This window comes from Prionailurus viverrinus, chromosome A2 (genome assembly GCF_022837055.1).
Source record: "Prionailurus viverrinus isolate Anna chromosome A2, UM_Priviv_1.0, whole genome shotgun sequence".
Classification (NCBI taxonomy): Eukaryota; Metazoa; Chordata; class Mammalia; order Carnivora; family Felidae; genus Prionailurus; species Prionailurus viverrinus.
The window spans coordinates 35,906,017-35,926,727 of NC_062562.1; the positions used below are offsets into that span (position 1 = coordinate 35,906,017).

General features: G+C 42.6%; 1 protein-coding gene across 3 annotated transcripts in view; it reads right to left on the bottom strand.

Annotated features, from left to right (window-relative positions):
- FRMD4B (FERM domain containing 4B) overlaps positions 1–20,711 on the bottom strand; it is a 324,549-nt gene that overhangs the window by 228,064 nt on the left and 75,774 nt on the right. Inside the window, exon 1 of one of the 3 annotated variants that reach the window (XM_047850186.1) lies at positions 10,972–10,991. The exons of the other annotated variants lie outside the window; for them this stretch is intronic. The gene's annotated coding sequence lies outside the window, so the exon portion shown is untranslated. Of the gene's footprint in view, positions 1–10,971; positions 10,992–20,711 lie in introns of those variants that run through there. 3 annotated transcript variants of the gene reach the window in all.

A 20,711-nucleotide genomic window follows, 5' to 3' on the forward strand; every position in this document is an offset into this window, starting at 1 on the left:
TCCACAGTGTTTTTGAGACATCTTCATTTTGGTCCATACAGATCTAGGTCATTGACTGTTGTATGGCACTCTATAATACAACCATACCATAGTTTAATTCTCCTTTTCTGGACTGATGGCTATTGGGTGGGGTCCAATCATGACAAAGGATGCTCCAATGGACACCCTTCACAATCCTCCTCTAGAGTCCAGATCCCTCTGTTCAGTGGCAGAGGCTGTCCCGGCCCATTAGTATTGTGACAGCCCTATGTATACCTGCAGGACTTTGTCCTGGTTAAGTCCAGCTCTCCTGGGGGCATCTGAAAATGGGAGAGAGCTCTTTTGTGAATTGGGGGTGGAGGAGAGCAGGGATGCTAAATTTCTACAGTGCACGAACGTCTCGAGGGACAGAGACTTGCCCCTCACAAAAATACCAAGTGCCCCTCCTTGGAGAAACAATGTTGCTAACTTTCTGTCTGCAGGAAAATCTGTTGTGGAATATGTGCATTCTCAAGTGCAACTGGGGGATGACAACTTATTCTCCAAGTGCTGTTTATCTCAATTCCTTGCCAAGTTTTACTTGTCTAATTCAACCTTTTGAATTTCTGCTACTCCGACAGGCATAAAATGCTATCCTGGGATTTTAAACTGGCATTTCTTGCTTTTGTCAGTGATGTGGAAAGCCTTTTCACATTTTTATTGCTCATTCATGTCTTCCCCTCAGGACATGGACTGTTAGTAAGTGGCCCATTTTTCCTACTGGGTAGTTTGACTTTTCCTTATTGATTTAGAGGAATTTGCTAGAGATTCTAGAAACCTGGCTTTTGTCAGTTATTTCAGGTTGCAAATATCTTCTATTGGTTTGTCACTGGCCTTTTAATTTTATGGCATTATTTTGTGCAGAAGCTATACATTTTGACATACTGAAATCCATCAACTTCATCATTCTTGAGTGTGGTTTTGTGTCTCTAGCTTACAAAATCTACGTTATCCTAACGGTATAAAGATACTTTCTTTTTATCTCCCTACAGGTTTTGAACTTTTACATTTTATACTTAGGTTTTCAATTCACCTCAATTGATTTTTGTATGAAGTGTAAATCTGGAAACTTATTCTTCCATAAGGAGAAATAACTTACTTCTGATACTCATTTACTTCTGATATTCTATGTTTTCCATTCTGAATTTCAATGCTTCCTGTGTCTATAGGGTCTACAGGGAAGGTTCTATATTTGTTCAGTCTCTATTCTGTCCCACTGATCTATTTTTCAATACCGCTATACCAATAACATAATGTCTTAATTACTATGGTTTTATAAATATTTTGATAATTAGGGGAAACCTTCATTCCTTCTTCTTTTGCAAACCTCCCTTATTACGTTCTTGAATTTTTATTTTTATTATTATTAAAAAAATTGTAATGCTTACTTATTCTTTGGGGGGCAGGGGCAGAGAGAGGGAGACAGAATCTAAAGTAGGTTCCAGGCCCTGAGCTACCAGCACAGAGCCTGACATGGGGGTTTAACTCACGAACCATGACATCATGACCTGAGCCTAAGTTGGTTACTTAACTGACTGAGCCACCCAGGTGCCCCAAATTGTTGCATTTTTACATTTCCATTCAATTTTAGAATGCTGTTAGGGGCGCCTGGGTGGCGTAGTCGGTTAAGCGTCCGACTTCAGCCAGGTCACGATCTCGCGGTCTGTGAGTTCGAGCCCCGCGTCGGGCTCTGGGTTGATGGCTCAGAGCCTGGAGCCTGTTTCCGATTCTGTGTCTCCCTCTCTCTCTGCCCCTCCCCCGTTCATGCTCTGTCTCTCTCTGTCCCAAAAATAAATAAACGTTAAAAAAAAAAAAAAAATTTAGAATGCTGTTGGGATTTTGTTCAGAACCTCAATGAATTTATAAGTCCTTTCTTCGGTAAAAATCAGCATTTTATAATATTGGTCTTTCCTTTCCATGTATATGGTATATCCTACCATTTCTTTAGTTCTTTTGTGGTTCCCAGTAACTTTCTCCTGAAGTAGTTGCACATTTTCTTAAAACTGGACTCCCAGTTTCTATATAATTTTGAGTGAAGTGGTTTATTTATTTATTTTTTTTTTTTTTAAATTTTTTTTTCAACGTTTATTTATTTTTGGGACAGAGAGAGACAGAGCATGAACGGGGGAGGGGCAGAGAGAGAGGGAGACACAGAATCAGAAACAGGCCCCAGGCTCTGAGCCATCAGCCCAGAACCCGACGCGGGGCTCAAACTCACGGACCGCGAGATCGTGACCTGGCTGAAGTCGGACGCTCAACCGACTGCGCCACCCAGGCGCCCCAAGAAGTGGTTTAAAAAAAAAAACAACTCAAATCTCATGATATCAACTGTCCTTCCCTGAATGTAGGTCTCCTGAGGCTTTCTATTACACTTAAAATAGAATCCAAACTGCTTACTGTGGCATGATTACAGTATGTGGCTTGGCCCTGTCTTCCTCTTGAACTTTAACTTGAATCTTGTGTTAGCCATGCCAGTTTTCTTTATACATGCCAAATATATCGAGCTAATTTCTCCTCAGGACCTTGTCCTTGCAGCCTCCTTTTATGGAAACTTGTTCCCCAGATATGCACATGGCTGGTTTCTTCTTGCCACTAAGGCCTCAGCTCAGATGTCACCTCTCAGGCTGTCCCTTCCCACTAGAGAATAGCCCTTCAATCATTCATAATGGCATAGCTCCTTTATTTCTTCACAGCTCTTGTCACCATTTAAAATTATCTTGTTTAACTCTATTGGTGTTTCTCCATAATAGACTGTAAGCTCTACATAATTGGGACCCTGCTGTCTTATTCCCTCCCATGTCCTCAGCACCTCAAATGGTTTCTGGTACACACAAAGTAGTCAATGAATAGGTATTGAATAAATAAGTGAGTGAATAAATGAACGGACTTGGATTTCACCTTGTCCCCTGGTTGATCCTTCTATGTCCTCTTATATCAGCGAAGTGTTCCCTTTTTCCCACTGGCCACATACTAGCAAATAAATAATAATCTGCAGACATTTCTAGTCTCTCAAAGAAATAGCTTGACCATAGGCATACTTATAAAGGGAATTCCAAACACATCTGTGTTCTGAAAATCCAGGTTTCTAGCTTATCTGGAACAGAGAAGCCTTCATTCTCCCATTCACCCTATTTCTACTCCCAAGAGATAACCATCGACAGTTTCTTTGTGTGGAGTCAGAAACTTTTTACCCATTTACTTGTATGTATGTATGTATCTAGCTATCGTCTATCTATCACAGGTTAGAGAATTTGAATGACTCAATATGGGAAGTTCTATTCTTATTGACAAAGTATTATTTATCAATGGATCTGAGTTTGTTAAAAAAGCAGATTCCTACTCCCACCTCTAGAGGTTCTGATTTCACAAACCAGGGGTGGGTCCCAGAAATCTTCATTTTCGACAAGCATCCTAGATAATTCTGATGCAGGTGGCTCAAAAACCACTCTTTGAGAAATGCTCTCCAAGTCAAGGCCATTTAACACCATCCTTATTTAAGACCATGCATCCTCCTGAACACTAGGGGGCAGATGGAGCCACGTGCACACCCAGTGTTAACATGTCACAACCCCTCTGCTCAGAAAGAGGGTGTGGCAGATACTGAGCCTCCATTAAGACCCCAAGAATCTAGACTGCTTGTGAAGCCACATCAGCAATCAGGAAAACAGCTCAAAACTGAGAAAAGCTGGGTTCTAAACTCCACACTGCCCCGCACCTCAGTTTCTTCACGTGCAAAATGAGAAGTTGGACCAGATAATCCAACAAGCCCCTTTCCACACTAACATTTTATGAGAAACTTTAACATCACATAGATTTCTTTGTGATTGGGCTATGGTTGATTTTGATCTTGTACCTTCCAAATTTTCTAGGACGGGCTAGGTTATTTTTATAATGCAAAAGAAAATAATCCAAAACATTTAAAAAGATTTTTCTCATCGTTACTCCAACAGCATTTTCACAAACTGAGATGCTTCTGTTTCAGTGCTAATGTTCATTACTCTCCATGAATACAGAGAAACAACAAAATCTCAACGCACCTAGGTCAAGGCAATTTAATACCATTCTTGCTTGCTTGAAGCAAATTTAAAATTTGCTCAATAGGCAAAATTGAATCTGTGACTCTATGCAAGACGGTAAACATGGAAACGAAACAGCCCAAGATTCAATCTCAGCCCAAATCTCATACTACATGGAGAAGTGAGCAATATTTAAATATTTAATAATACCTTGTAATTTTTATAGACTCCTGGGCTTCCGAGTTTCTGACAAAGTAATCCCCGAGCCATAATTAACAAAAAAAGGCAACCTTCCTAAAAGTTTTCCAGAGCACAAGTAAACTCAAAGTACTTCCTTGGCAGTGAGTGTGTTGGGAATAGTGGCATACCAGCAGTAAACAAGAGCTAGAAAGAGTTTGGATATTGCTCTGAACTGATGATGGATGTTGGCTGAAATGGCTTTTAGGAAAAGAAGGTTGTGATTAGAAAATCATGACATTTCCAGCACTCATTTATTAGCATGTCTGGAAAATCACAGAGATAACAGAGTCTTTGCAACCTGAGTTCCATTCACAGGATGTTTACAAATAATTAACTGCTATTCAATCTTCAGAGTCATTTGGTCAGTGTCCTAAAGGCAAAGCAAGGATACAGACACCATAACCAATCACTGTAGGTGGTCTCCTAATAAAGACTTCCATTAGCTACTAGTTGCTCAGACCATAAAACTATGGATGCTTTCCCCACCACTTCCCATTGCTCCAACCCTCGCAGCACTACCACCATGGTCCGCCCCTCGATTTGTTCCTATCTCCTTATTTCTAATGCCACCAGTCCAGTCCAAGCTACAATCATCTTTCCCTTAGACTATTTCAACAGTCTTCTTAGTAATTTCCCCACTTGACCCAAGACAATCCCTTCTTCACGTAGTGGCCATATTTACACATCAGATAATTTTTTCCCCTGCTTAAAGCCCTTCAATAACTTCTCATTATTATGTTTTTGAGAGAGGGTGCAAGTTGGTGGGATGCAGAGAGAGATAGAGAGGGAGAGAGAGACAGAAGTGGGGCTCCCCCAAAGCAAGGCTCAAACTCACTCAAAGCGGAAATCCTGCTCACCCAAAGGGGCTTGAGTACACCGATGTGGGACTAAAACTCATGAACGGTGAGATCATGACCTGAGCAAAGTTGGATGCTTAATGACTGAGCCACCAAGGTGCCCTGATATCTTCTCATGTTCATGGAATAAAACTTAAGTTTTATCTGCTCTCCACCTCTGAAGCGTCATTTCATGACAGTCCTTCTTCCACCCTTGATACTTCCCACATTTGCTTCCTTTTCCTTCCTTACTTTGCCGAGCTCATTCTCACTTACTGTCCTCACTGCTCAGATTACTGTTTCTCTAGACTGTCACACAGCTGGTTCCACCTCATCTTCCCAACTCAACATGCAGGATCTTCCCTGACCACTATATCCTGTATGGTATCAACCTGCATTTGTGTTATTCTCTACCCTTGCGTATTTCCCGTACGATCCTGAAATTACATGTTTACTTGATGGCTACCCACCCCTCCACTAGAACGTAAGCTCCCCAAGGAGACCGACCTTGCTTGTCCTATTCACTGCTGAACCCCCAGAGTCCAGGACAATGCACACAGTACTCAATGACTTTTTGTCAATGGGGCACCTGGGCGGCTCAGTCGGTTGAGCGTCCGACTTTGGCTCAGGTCATGATCTCACGGTCCACGGGTTCGAGCCCTGCGTCGAACTCTGTGCTGACAGCTCAGAGCCTGGAGCCTATTTCAGATTCTGTGTCTCCCTCTTTCTCTCTCCTCCCCTGCTCACGCTCTGTCCCTCTCTGCTCAAAAATAAACAAACGTTAAAAAAAATTTTTTTTAAATGACTTTCTGTCAAATGAATGTATGTGTTGTTTTAGATTCAAGCAGAACCCAACTTTTCAGTGCTCCCTGTCCATTCACAATCAAAACACAATTACCTGCCCATGCTACAAGTTGTTAATGTGCAGAAGAGACCTATGCTTCTCCAAGAACAACCTCATCATTACCCCACAATTAGGTTAGAGCCTCCAACTTAGAGCTCATTGCTCTGAAAGCAGAGGATTCTTGGGAGATGTCAGATGAAGCTTAAAACCTCGTTGACAAGCTGACTCGTACAGTGTATCTTGACTTGGAGGAATGATTGTGTAGCTTGTCAACGCTGGAAGTGAAGGGTTTACGGTGTGAGTGGGTGGATCACTGTGTCACATGGCCTGAGGCAGGTGGATATTTTTAAAATGCTAAGGAAATCTGCTAGGATAGTCTGTACACTAGCCAGGCATTCAATCGGGGGGGAGCTCATTTGGGGCCCAGATAAGAGGTTCAACTAATTTTACATGCGCCCCATACCAAGGTAATTTCACTCTGACTGGCAGAGTGAACTACGGAGGGTTAGCAACAGGCAATTTTCTGCACAGTATCATGATTTATAAATCATTTCTACCAGTTTGTCATCTCTTTTGTTTCCCGGGGCAATTCTAAAGGTTGGTCAAATACTTGTTACACCGATTTTATTGTATGTGTGTGTATCAGACTCCATCTCACAATGAGTAAATACTGAAACTTGATTTGGAATCAAAATCTTGGAAGATCAGTGTTTAGGGAGTATATTCATAAACCAACGAAAGATATTGCAAAAGGCATTTTATTATTTTTTATTTTTGAAAGTTTATTTATTTGAGAGAGAGAGAGCGTGCATGCGCACGTGAGTGGGGGAGGGGCAGAGAGGGAGAGAGAGAATCATAAACAGGCCCTGCACTCAGCACAGAGCCCGACGTGGGGCTCAATCCCACGAACCCAGAGACCATGACCTCAGCGGAAACCAAGAGTCAGACACTCAACCGACTGAACCACCCAGGTGCCCCAAAAGGCATTTTAAAAACCAACTTTAGGGGCGCCTGGGTGGCTCAGTCGGTTGAGCGTCCGACTTCCGCTCAGGTCATGATCTCACGGTCCGGGAGTTCGAGCCCCGTGTGGGGCTCTGTGCTGACAGCTCAGAGCCTGGAGCCTGCTTCGGATTCTGCATCTCCCTCTCTCTCTGACCCTCCCCCGTTCATGCTCTGTCTCTGTCTCAAAAATAAATTAAAAAAACATTAAAAAAAATTTTTTTTTAAATCAACTTTACTGAGGTATAATTTACATACAATAAAATATTCCCACTTTAAGTGTTCAGTTCATCAGATGCTGACATATATTCACTTCTGTACTTATCAGCACAACCAAGACATGGAACATTTCTATCTCCTGAAAAGTTCCATTATGTTCCTGTGTACGATATCCTCCCTCTTACTTCCTACCTCTGCCCCAGGCAACCACTGCTCTGCTTTCTGTCACTAGATATTAGTGTGCTTTTTCTAGAACTTCATAGGAGTTGAATCCTATAGTCTAAATTTTGCGTGCTTGGCTCCTTTCGCTCAGCATGATATCCTTGAGATACATCCATATTGTTGCACATACTCGTAGTTTGTTCTTTTTTAAAATTATTTCGTTTTATTTTACGGTATTCTATTGTATGGCTAGACCCCAAATGGTTTATCCGTTTACCTGCTGATGGGTATTTGGATTGTTTCCAGTTTAGAGCTACGAAAAAGGCAACCGTATCAACACTCCAGGGCAAATCTTTGCATGGACATATATTTTCATTTCTTTCCTATAAATACCTTGGAGTGGACTGGCTGGGTCTTCTAATAAGGGCATTTTCAATTTTAGCAAAACTGAAAAGTGTGTTCTAAATGGCTTTGCCACTTTAAATCCCACCAGCAGTGTGTGAGAGTTTCAGTTGCTCCACGTCCTCACCCACACTCGGTGTTGTCAGTCTTTTAATTTTAGCCACTTTAATAGGTATTTGCTGGTATCTCACTGCGTTTTGAATTTGCATTTCCTTGAGGCTAATAATATCGAGCATCTTCTCACATGCTTATTGCCCATTTGTATAACTTACACAAAATACAATTTGAAAGATAAGAAATATAAGTACTTCTATCTCTTACGTGCAAGAACTTGCCTTATTTTAGAAGCAGTTTTGAAAAACGCAACCTGAAGAAGGATATATATAAAATATTCAGACTATAAAGTTAAAATATATTTAGAGGACACATTAAAACTAATGAAAACAATAACATGGTAGAAAAGATCCACATTTTATTAGCTTTGATTTCTATACCGCACATTCATCTAATGCTCTAAGAAACCAGGAAGCCTGAATCTGCAGAAAGGGGATGAGATTAAATTAACTTGATCTCAGAGAAGAAGGAAAAGGCTTGGCCCTCTTCACTTCTAATTATTCTCTCTTCTCTAGACTTCATTTGATAGACCATAGGTTCAATTATTCACAGTATCTTTTTATATCTAGTCTCATAAAACTGTAAGGTGAATCATTACAAAATTAATATTCAACAGGCTTTATATAACTCTGCTTAATGCAATGCATAACTCAGATTTTATCACCCCAAGGCCTCTCAAGATCTATAAATGAAACCAACTTAATAAAAGACCATGTATTTTAACTCTAACATAACCTACACAACCTCAACACTACATAACTACTCAATGTAGACTAGACAACCAGACATGACAGAAATGGACTGTATATAGAAGGTCAACCTGTGCATGAAGATTCTGATGATGACAACCAAAATTTTGCTCTGACTCATTTGTTTAGAGGAACTCATGGCTCTAATGAAAAGGAGATTAATTTGCTTCCAGAGCATTCACACAGGAATCAGTGTACCTTTTTTACACCATGTGACCCTAAAAAATTTTCTGATTCCTAAATAATTGTCCCCACCTAGGAAGGACAAAAGCTAGTGAATGCATCTACCAAAATCCACCCTCTAATCTCTACCCAAATACATGTACATATTTCCAACCACGAAGGAAACTTAAAGATCATTTGGTCCGGGGACACCTGGGTGGCTCAGTCAGTTAAGTGTCTGACTTCGGCTCAGGTCATGATCTCATGGTTCGTGAGTTCGAGCCCTGCATCGGGCTCTGTGCTGACCGCTCAGAGCCTGGAGCCTGCTTCAGATTCTGTGTCTCCCGCTCTCTCTCTGCCCCTTCCCCACTAGCATACTATCTCTCTCTCTCTCTCAAAAATAAATACACATTTTTAAAAAAAGGTCATTCAGTCTAATGATCACATTTTACACAAACAAAAGGCAATCAAGGCCCCGACAAGTGAAATGACCAGTGAGGTCAGACAACCAGTTGAGAGGAGCCAGGTGTTAAATTCAGATCTCGGACTCAGACTCCAGAGTCTTATGATTTTTTTGCCCAAGACTTTTTTTTTTCTCCTGTTCTCAATAGTTACACAGGGTAGATGTAGACATTGCTATCCTTTCTGATCTATTTTAATGTCCTCAAACTAATAGATGTGAAAACTAAGGTTCACAACATGAGGAATCATGGCTCATCCAAGGTTGGGGAGAGAATCAATGGCAAAGCTGAGACCAGTGACCACTCCTATGGTTTACAGCTTGATGCTCCTCTCTTCATGCCTGGCTGCCTTTCTTCTCTGGTGGGCAGGATGGTTTCCCGTCTTACCACCATTAAGTGGTCTTGGCGTGTTACAATCCATTCGCCACTTCCATAATGAGTGGAAATCATATGAAAAGCCCACAGTCCTAGGTTGGTACCAAGGCTCTGGCAACATCTAACACACAGCTGTTGTGAGGATGCACATTCCATTTTGACAAAAGACACGTGCCTGGGTTTTGTCATGTTGGTCTGAGATAACGTAACGTGCAGAAAGAGGGACCAGCAGGGAAAGAGAGATTACTTCCCCAGACTCTCACATAAATGATTCTTTCTTTGCATAATGGAGCTCTAAATAAATAAAATACAAAATGAATGTTTACAACATTACAGTTGCTGCAAAAATGGCTTTAGAGTTTTATGCCTATCTGTATCCTCTCCAGGGAAAACGGAAATCAACATGAGTTTTGTAATGGTGGGGAGGAGAAGGGACTATCATTTATTCCTTCATATGTCCAAGAGAGCGAGTCCCCAGGGATGCAACCGTGCTCAGAAGAGTAGTTTCTATCCTCCTGTGAAGTCTCCTGGCAAAGACAGACCATTAACAAGCATGTAATAGGTATGTATAGACACATAAGAAGACAGGGTTTAGGAGGCAAGTGGCCTGGCCTAAAGAATCCTCAGCAGTATGATCATATTCAAGTGGAAAGGAGACATGATTCGAAGCCAGACCAAAGCGTGTTGGAATCCTGTTTCCTGCCACAGTAGGTGATCTTGAGCAAGTCACTTCCAACTTTCTACTCTGTTTCCTGATTTGTGAAACAAAGCTAATAACTCTTACCCTGTGGGAATTAGGTCAGATATTGAGTTAAAGTTTACTAAGTTCCCAGGGGAGCCTGGCCCAGAGTAGTGGTTCCATATATATTTGTCAAATGCATGAAAGCATCATTATGAAACATGCATTGGCTGTCTAATAGCAAAAGGGGCACCTGGGCAGACAGTGATAAAACACAGAGTAAGGAAACATGAGTCCTGTCTTATACCTAGGGAGACTGAGAGTATCTATTCCATTATACATATATACACACACATATGTGTGAGTGTGCCTGCGTGTAACAAATACAGAGCGAAGCCAGAAAGAAGCACATTTGACGTGGCTGAGTCAGGGAGCACACTGTACAATAGGACCGTCTAACAGAAACAGAACATGAGCCACAAAGGAGAGGCACATAGGTAGTTTTCAAACGTCAGTAGCCACTTAATAAAAGTAAAAAGAAGCAGATAGAATCAAGTTTAGTAGCATATATGACCCCAAGATAGCCAAAATATGATCATTTCAACATGTGACCATTATGAGTCTCTGAATGTGATATTTTGCACGTACAGAGTCTTCGAGCCCTCTGTGTATTTTATACTTCCATTACGGCTCACCTTGGCTTAGCCACCTTCCAGGTGCTCGGTACTGCACGCGGCAAATGGCGTCCATACTGGAGAGCGCAGTTTCAGAAATCTGGAGATGAGAGAGTTTGCTGAAGACAGAGGCTGCCAGGTGGGCTCATGGGGGAAGTGGGGCAGGAATGTGCCCCCTCCTGGCACAGAGACTTTGCTGCAGCACCTTATAGAAGCCTCCTTCTCCTGGCTCCTTTGGCCCCAGGGAGTCCCTAAATCTACTTCCTGCTATTGCAGGGACCGCACTCAGATTTGGTTCTTCCTCTTTGCTGGTACCTTCAGACTCTCAGATTGTCCTTTCCTTCCTGGCACCCCCCTTACCTGGCATACTGCTTAGGGTATGGGAAGCACATATATGTAACGGCAATTTCTTCTTTGCACAATACGGCTCTATACAGATACATACAAATAAATACAATGCCAGGTAAAGACCTGAGATAGCCCAGCTCTGGCTCCCAGAGCCACAAGGCCTGCAGAGCCCCAGTTTTTCTCCAGCCATACAGAGTTACGAGCTAAGCAAATGCCAGAACCATTCCTAGCGGGAAACCAGTCTGTGCCTGGGCTCCAAGCAGGGGACAGGTGGGCACAGGGCCCGGCTGTGGGGAGTGCCATTTGGCAGAGAGATACTAGAGGAAAGGGGAGGAGACAATGGTCTGACTCCTTGTGTGCCCTTCATGGCCAAGTCTATTTTCTAAGGTGAGATGGAGTAGAGAGACCTATTCCACGTGGCCAAGCATGGTGGTGACACGTATAACAAAACAATCTGGAGGATGAACAAAGCACAAGTGAGAAAGAAGTACATAAGAGGACAGAGGCAGAAGCCGAGAAACTAAGAGTCATCTTGCCCACTGTCCCCCAACAGCTGGTGTGCCCTCACCTAACAGTTCAAGTGTCCCCACCACCAGGGCCCATGATGGGTTGCAGTGGTGGCTGGACCTACATCAGCCTCCATCTCCTTAGTCCTGTCTTTTTCCACAGCCCAGTGATTAACAGTACGACCACAAACTCAGGCAATCAACTACATAAGAGGAGTAGATTGGGTGAGGAGGCAGGAAACGCATTGTCCCCACACCTCTGCCCTGCCCCAACAGTAAAGTCACTACTGGTTTGAAAGAGGATGGAATTCAGAGGGGTTGCCAATCTTAGCTCAATACTATCTTTACCAGAATGTAAGTCCCAGTGCAGAAAGAGCAAACCCTCTGACACACTCAACTTTCAGCAAGCGGGAATGGGTGTGTGCCTCGATCTTTGCAAATTTTGCAAAGTCTTGAGAAGGGATTTTATGGGACATTTTCCAGTTTTAAAATGGTTGGGGCTATGTCAACAAAATTTTACACACTGTACGGGGCCACACTGTGTGAGCCAAAGAAAACTGACCACAAGGCTGCCAGCTTGAGATTTCTCCTCTAGTTCAAAGAGATATGGTCATGGTCCTGTTCCACCATCGGGCCATTTGTAGCTTCTCAGCTCAATTTTGTTCTGAGGCTTAATTCCGATCAGGCAGATGAAGGGCTGAGCATAGTTTCTGGCACATCGTGAAGGCAGTTAATAACTGATGTCCGCTAGCTCTAAAGAACCTCTGAGATTTAATTCTAACCATTATGTAGGGATCAAATCACAGGATGTCCCCAGAGACAAAACATCTGAAAGAGGGCTCCTCTCCCTCAAACGATTCCCTATCTCTTCATTTCTGTTTCATGGCTTAGATTTACGCCACTTTCATTTTACTTTGTCGATTCATGAAACTCAATTTGTTGCACAAAGGAAGTAAGAAAGAAAAAAGGTCAGCCCAGGTGAAAGTCTAAGCTGGTGTAAGTTTTCTAGAAAGTAGTTTGGCAATGCCCAGCAAATAAAAGGCTGAAAAAAAAATCGTATGCCTTTTGACTCAGCGATTCCAAGTTTAAGGAATTCAGCCTAAGTAAAAAGTGATGGTTTTTCATAAAGATTTAATTCCAAGAATTCTTATGACCGTGTAATCTACAACAGAAGCAATTAAGGAAATTAAACACCCATGAATAGGGAATTTGTAGCAAAAGTTATGATACACAAAAGCGTTTAACACAGCCACCCGCGTGACTTTCAGAGCACTTACTGCATTCACAGTGTGTCCCCTGCAATAAACGCCATGAAAGCAGAGTCTCTGGTCTGTCTTGTTCACCACTGTCTACACTACTTTCCATGAGCTGGCACATAACAGACACCCATAAATATTTAAATACATGCAAGATAGCTTATGTAGTATAATTCTGTTTTTGTAAAAAAAAAAAAAAAAAGACATGTATTTCTGGCAGCATGTTATTACTATTTTTCCCTAGAGCAGAACTCAGCAAACTACAGTCCCTGGACTAGTGGCCAGGTTTTGTAAATAAAGTTTTATTGGAACACAGCCATGTTCATTCTTTTACACGTTAGCTATGGCTACTTTTGCACTAGAATGCAGAGTTGAGTTGTTGCAACAGAGACTGCGTAGCCAAAAAAAAAGTTGAAAATATTCACTATTTGGCCCTTTAAAAAAAAAGTTTGCTGACCCTTGCTCTAGATGGTAGTTCTTTCTGAGTGGTCTAACATACATGTATGTATGTGTGTATCTGTGTGTCTGTGTCTGTCTGTATACATGTGTGCATGCATATACGTATAAGTGCAATTTTTTTACACTGAACACAAATTATATTTGTAACCAAACAAAAATCAGAATTATTTTTACAAAAGAGGGGCGCCTGGGTGGCACAGTCGGTTAAGCGTCCGACTTCAGCCAGGTCACGATCTCGCGGTCCCGGAGTTCGAGCCCCGCGTCGGGCTCTGGGCTGATGGCTCAGAGCCTGGAGCCTGTTTCCGATTCTGTGTCTCCCTCTCTCTCTGCCCCTCCCCCGTTCATGCTCTGTCTCTCTCTGTCGCAAAAATAAATAAACGTTGAAAAAAAAATTAAAAAACAAAACAAAACAAAAGAAAGGAAGGATTGCCGGAAAGGAGGAAGGAGGGAATGAAGGGGAGTAGGAGGAAGGGAAGGAATTGCTTATCCATATTTATCACTATAAAAAAATTTCCACAGGGGTGCCGGGGGGGCTCAGTCGGTTGAGAGTCTGACTCTTGACTTCAGCTCACGTCACGGTCTCACAGTTTGCGGGATCAAGCCTTGCATCAGGTTCTGTGCTGGCAGCATGGAGCCTGCTTGAGATTCTCTCTCCTTTTCTCTGCCCCTGCCCTGCTCATTGTGTCTCTTTCTCTCTCTCTCTCTCTCTCTTTTTCAAAATAAATAAGTAAACATTTTAAAAAAGGAAAAAGAGGAGCACCTGGGTCACTCAGTCGGTTAAGTGTCCGACTCTTCATTTCAGCTCAGGTCATGACCTCAGGTTCATGGGATTGAGCCTGGAATTAGGCTCCATACTGACAGTGCACAGCCTGCTTGAGATTCTCTCTCTCTCTCTCTCTGCCCCTTCCCCACTCTCTCTCTCTCCCTCTCTTTCTCCAAATAAACTGAAAACAAAACTACTTTAAAAAAGGAAAAAGAAAAATGTCCACAATAAGTGAAAAATGTTAAATGTGGTATGAAGTATGGTTACATTTTTGTAATGATTGGGTAAATCACTGAAAGAGAAATGCAAAAAAAGGTTTAGGTTCACTGTATTGAGGCAAGGGAAATATAATAATGGCTTTTGTTTCCTATTTTCCTCTTTGTTACATTTTCTAAATTTTCCAGCACAAACATGCTTTACTTACATAATAAAAAACAGAAAATAAGTGACGTTGAAAGGAAAGACAGCAAAAATAAAGTTCCAGTCTACATAAATAGCAGCAGCCTGTTTCCCAGGCTTCACCAGGCAAGGGGACATCTTCTTGGTGTCACAGGGTGCACCTCGTTCAGCACACTCCCTATTATTACTGCATTCCAGTAAAACCAAAACATGGTCAAGGCGGAGAGGGTAGTACCCAGGGCCACGTTTCTTAAAAAAGTATTAATGTTGGTCCCCACTGTGATCTAGATAGTTTCTCTTTACATTAAATTTTTTTTTCAATAATCCACTTCATTCCTTCCAAAGCACAGTGCACCATTTCTATCTAGATTACAAAATGTGTTCAGGGAAGAGGTTTTCTGACTTAGTAGTCGGACACTTGTAGTGTCTCCCACCTCGATCACATTGCCCTGGTTTTAGTCTTAGCCAAGATGGACATTTCTGGTAATGCTGACAGCTCCCGCTTCATTCATCAAATGCATACCTCTCTGCTTTTCTGCCTCCAAAGTAGGTAGCAGAAGGTAACGCCCCTGGGGACAACCTTCAACAATGAGGGATCAGTGGATAAATGCCCCAGTTTCTGGGTCCCAGCATCCCGGCAGAGATGAACACCAGTTGCCCAGAGAGGCCATCTTTCTTGGCTCTTTCTCCTTCCCTTCTTCCCCTCTTCCTTCTCTCCCTCTTCCTGGAAATCTCCTCCCAAATTAACTTCCTGCACCCAAAATCTTGTTTCAGATTCTGCTTCAGAGGAACTCAAACTAAGAGAGCTCATAAGCAAATATAAAACCAATAAAAAGAATTATACCACAGAGCCCCAGAAAGCTCTCAAAGATGGTGTGAAACAGAGTTCATCCATCTCTAGAATACATTCCCTCATCGTACATCTATTTAGTAGGCTTCTACATTGGGCCACACACACGCTAGGTGCAAAATGAACTGCAGAAACACAGCCTATACCCGTGGAAGACACAAGACACTCAACAGTCACCAAGCCCACTATACTATGACAGTATAGGAAAATATAAGAAAGATTAATGTTGGGGAGGAAAAACAATCTTCCTCTTTCTGAATTTTTAGCAGAGACCCCTGTAATGAAAGATTAACAGGAGAAAAACCAGCAGAATTTATTAACAGGTATACTGCATGCAAACATGGGAGGTACCCAGGGAAAAACGAATCACTCAAAGAAGTAGCTTAGAATTCAGGCTTAAATATCATCTTAGTAGGGAAAGGGGCGGAGCATGGAGGCTCCTCCAGGAACAACAAATAATTTGTAGGAAACATGAATGGGTGCTTAGAAGGCATGAGGTAGTCTCACGAGGAGGTATGAGAGTTTGTGACAAAGTCTATATGGGTGTGGTGTTGACCTCCAGTCTCCTCTGCATTCTCTGCAGTGGTGAAGACCATCTTCCCTGGTTGGTGAAACTCCCAGGGAAGCACCTATGCCAGCTGGAATTTTCAAGAGAACTTGTCTTAAGGCAGGTAAGGGCAGTTCAGAGAAAGCCTCTCCCTGTATCCACTGCCTTACAATTACCTACAGCTCAAAAATAATTAATATACCAAAGCAGCATATTTGGGGGTGGCATATTCTGCTGGCCTTCACGAACCTAGTCTGAGATGATTCAGCATGAGGTTTTTGAGAGGACACCGTGTAAACGGGGCCCTAACAGTGGAGTTAGACAAAGAGAGGGAAAAGGCTTTGATCCTCGCTGTTTGCGAAGACAGAACAGGGAAGGTGGAGATGTGTTCGGCTGGCAAACCATGGTAAAGGTTTGAAGATTTCAAAAAATACATGTTCAGCAAACACTCTCTCCTTTCATCTCATATGAGTTAAATATCCCCAGAAGTGAGCAGGTGCTTGGACACCTTCAGGGTGTTGATTACTGAGAAGACCAAAGCTGGCCATAAAGATTTAAACATGGCTCCGAGAAACATCCTTGCTATCAGAGGCTGATAGAATCTGTTCTTGTTAACCAGGACAGTGTGGCTCTTCTACTCGGTGGCAAAAGCACTCTAACTTGCTTCAAAGACCCACAGCTTTGGTTTCACAAGGATGCCACTTGAAATTGGTTTAAAGAGTGCCCGCCTGTTGGTTCCCCCAAAGTAGCCTCAGAGAATCAGAACCTTAGAAACCTTGAGGGCATGCTCACTCCCCGAGAATCTGAATCAGCTCAATTCCTCCCAAATGCGTGCACTTTTGCACAATGCTGTGTATGCAAAGTAAAGGCAATAAATACAGTTTCAGGGCTTCTGTTTATGATTGATCGCCTTTTTTTCTTGTAGCAATCTTGTAAGTTTGACTTCTTATTTTTATTATTCTCACTGCATACTAATACTTCAAACATTTTACTAAATTATGGTTCTCTGGTTCCTACTTCAGAATAGTTTAACTGATTTAATGAGCTCTATCTAATTATTGCATTTCACCTTTCATATGAGAGTGCAGGAGTGTTTTGGCTGAAATAGTTGGTAATAGCTCAAACACTCCGAAAGGAAGAAAATGAGCACGGGTAATGCAGGTCTCAAAACAGTTCATTTTATGCCAGACATAATTCTTATGAACATACATATATATGTATACAGATATATTTATACCTTCATTAATTAATTCATTCATACGTTCACTATCTATGCGCCCAGCATTGCCAAAGACACCAGATCAGCTTAAAGCAGCCTTTTTTTTTTTTTAATGTTTATTTATTTTTGACAGAGAGAGAGACGCAGAGCATGAACGGGGGAGGGGCAGAGAGAGAGGGAGACACAGAATCTGAAGCAGGCCCCAGGCTCTCAGCTGTCAGCACAGAGCCTGACTCGGGGCTCGAACTCACAGACCGCGAGATCATGACCTGAGCCGAAGTCGGACACTCAACCACCTGAGCCACCCAGGTGCCCCGACACCAGATCAGCTTAAAAGGTGCTTTCTTAGGTCTGTATCCCTGTACTGGGGGCACAGAACACAGTAGTTAGGGACTCTTGAGCTAGACTGTCTATAGTTACATCCTGGCTTCACCATTTCTTAGCTATAAGATCTTGGACAAGCCAACTAACCAATGCGTGCCTCAGTTTCCCCTTCTGTACAACGGGGGACATTACAGCAGCTACCACCACAGGACTTTTGTGAACATGAAATGAATCAGTACATACAAACCAGGTAGGAGGGCCTGGAGCTGAATAAGCACTATAATTGTTGCCTTTTTTTTTGTTACTATTGTAGTGTATCTCATGTACAACACTCACAGAGATCGCAGTCATCAATTTCTATCTACATACTTATCTATTTAGTTAATGAGTTGTCTATTATTGTTTGTTTGTTTGCCTCCTTCATCAAATTATAGGATCCATGGAGACTGACACTAAATTCCCTGTGCCCGGCATTGTGCCCAGTAAATGCTTTGTTGAATGCTTGAACGAATGAATAAATGATTCTCTTTTGGGACATATGACCCTGTCACGCTAGACAAGACTTTCACTTCAGAGATTTCCAAGGCAGGCACATGTCTATCAAATGCCATTTGTTGGAAATTCCATACAGTTTTCTATCCAGATGGTACCAGTGACAAAGGAAAGCATTCTGGCATGAGGGAAAGTTACGATGCCAGATGACGAGCCAATTCACTGTATTATTCATCATCAAATGTTGTCGGCCAGGAAACTGTTGTCAGCTGAGCTCCACAGTGGTCAAGTGAAGAGGCTGAATTTTAACAGAAGCTGGGATTATCATTAGAGACAGAGGGTTCTGTGCTAGGAAAATGGGGCTTAAACAGTAAGAAGCTTCTCAGTCTTGTCTTGGCTTTGCAACCTTGGGCAGGTCACTTCACCTCTCTGGGCCTTGCAGCTTACTGTTGCTATAAATGAAGGACACAAATTGTCATCAGTAATTCCTAACCCTGGTTGTGCACCAGAATCTTCTGGAAAGCTAAATCCTCTAGGCCAGCAGTCAACCAACTTTTTCTATAAAGGGCCAGAGAATAAATACCTTAGCCTGTGCAAGCTGTATATGATCTCTGTTCCAATGGCTCATACTCAGTTCCCCCATTGTGTAGTCAAAGCAGCCATACATGATGTATATGCAAATGAGCATGGCTGGATATGGCCAGCTTGCCTGGGGGCCACGGTTTGAGGACTCCCGCTGTAGGCCACGTGTGGCCTCCGTAGGGTAAGAACCAATTCTCTGCATATTTACAAAAGCTCTTCCCAATGACCTAGAAGGGAACCATCAGATTAGATGGCAACAAGGCCCCTTCCAGCTCCTACTGGGGGCTGTGATTCTACATTTCTTAACTCACTGTGAGAAGTAGCTATTCTCAGTCAACGCTATTTAGACAGTAATTTTAATATTCCTTCAAACGCATCACATTTGGGTATTAGCCTCCTACATATGAAGTTTTTACTCTTTCAAAATTCAATTCTCTTCTAGGAGAAGACTGAACAGTTCTTTTCATCGTGTTTAGATCTTAAAGCACTTCTTCCTGTGCGTGACATCCCTTGTCAGTTCTTTGTAAGCGATAATTCTACTGCTAACTTGCAAATGAGAAATTTAATATTATCCCTTCTGGGCACTAAAGTGATACAATACAGGTGAGCCTTCACTTTTTTTTTTTTTTAATTTTTTTTTTTCAACGTTTTTTATTTTTATTTTTGGGACAGAGAGAGACAGAGCATGAATGGGGGAGGGGCAGAGAGAGAGGGAGACACAGAATCGGAAACAGGCTCCAGGCTCTGAGCCATCAGCCCAGAGCCGGACGCGGGGCTCGAACTCCGGGACCGCGAGATCGTGACCTGGCTGAAGTCGGACGCTTAACCGACTGCGCCACCCAGGCGCCCCGAGCCTTCACTTTAAGAAAGTATAATACATAATAATGTGAAATTATGAAACAATTCAGTTGAGAAGCATTTATAGTGTTTGCGCTCTAATTCCTTTGTATAGAGAATTCCTTTCTGCTGAGGTCATGGCTGTCGCATGACAATACCTTCTGGTTTTCTAGGGATAGTGTCAGTTTCCACCTGTTGTCTCTTACTCACATAGCACTCATTTTCATCTCTAACATGTCTCAACTGGATGATAAATTGAACGGTCATCCTTGGTGGTGACCTTGAAGGAAAATAGAATAATTGCTCCATTTATTTTATGGTTACTAAGAAGCAAACACTGCTCTGAGGGCTTTATCTATATTATCCCAATTGATCACTACAATATTTTGCTGATGGTTGATGATCTGAGGTTGGGTTTTTCCAAAAGCAGACCCCGAGACAAGGAAGTGGGGATAAGTAGTTTTGGGGAGGAACATGTTCTCAGAAGCACAGAGAGGGGAGTGAGGGAGCGAGGCAGGAAAAGGAAGGAAGCCAGCAAACAGAGCATTTCGAGTTGGTCATGGCTGTGAATAAGCAGGGCTCAAAATCTCTGGGAACTTTCTGAGAGGCTCTGTGAGCATGCCTCCGACTTCTCCCTCAATGGAACAAGGAAGCAGCAGTTTTATCTCATAGCTCCCATCCCGTGTTGGTTGAGGGTCATGCCTGGAGATATTCACTCTCCCTCCTGCATATGTGCCCTGTCCACAGTTACAGGAGCACATCCCTATGACTAGAGAATGACTTTCTTCAGATGAAAGACACAAAGAGCTTTGTCAGTGTGTGTGCCCCGGAGCACCAATGGCATCTGCTACCAGGACACTGAAGCTTAGAGACATTAGGTCACGTGCCCAAAGCAACCTAACTGGTAGATGCCAGAGACAGAATCTTGACCCTTGCAGTCTGGCTCTGGAGGGTTTACCCTTAACCATAGCAAATGACCTCTGTGTGTCTACCCCTGAGTCAATTATGCATCACCCAATATCTACCCAGGGGTCTTGTATCTGGTCTGAGTGGCCCTTGCAATGGCTCACAAAGTTTCCGCAGAGCGAGGTGCTGTTGCCTCTGTCACAGCCACAGCCTGAGGTACTCAAGTCCATGGATCCCCCTTGGCCTCTCGGGGTACTGTCAGGCAAAGTCTAC